This window comes from Penaeus monodon, chromosome 34 (genome assembly GCF_015228065.2).
Source record: "Penaeus monodon isolate SGIC_2016 chromosome 34, NSTDA_Pmon_1, whole genome shotgun sequence".
Taxonomy (NCBI): Eukaryota; Metazoa; Arthropoda; class Malacostraca; order Decapoda; family Penaeidae; genus Penaeus; species Penaeus monodon.
This window is the reverse complement of record NC_051419.1, coordinates 9075965-9076241: the sequence shown is the minus strand read 5'-3', so window position 1 is coordinate 9076241 and position 277 is coordinate 9075965. Positions and strand designations below refer to the sequence as shown.

General features: G+C 28.5%; 1 protein-coding gene across 1 annotated transcript in view; it reads right to left on the bottom strand.

Annotated features, from left to right (window-relative positions):
• Positions 1 to 277, bottom strand: part of LOC119594807 (basement membrane-specific heparan sulfate proteoglycan core protein-like) — a gene marked incomplete at its 5' end in the record, with an annotated part of 219836 nt that overhangs the window by 112420 nt on the left and 107139 nt on the right.

The window sequence follows — 277 nt, the reverse complement described above, 5'->3', positions numbered from 1 at the left end:
CACATATATGTATGTATGGATTTTTTTACTGGTTTTCCTTTTTCTACTCTTTTAAACTTTTTTTCCTCCTTTCTTTCTTTCTCCTCTGTTTACAGAGGAGAAAGAAGGAGAAGGAATTCATATTTTAAATGAGCCATTTAAAAAAAATCAAAAGTATATTCGGAGAGTCCTTTTTCTTTAAACTTTCTTCACTTTCATACAGTTCTGGTGATTTAAGCTCTTTCAGTTAAATTTCATTATGCAGAGCTAGAGCAAAATTTTAAAGAAAAAAGAAAAA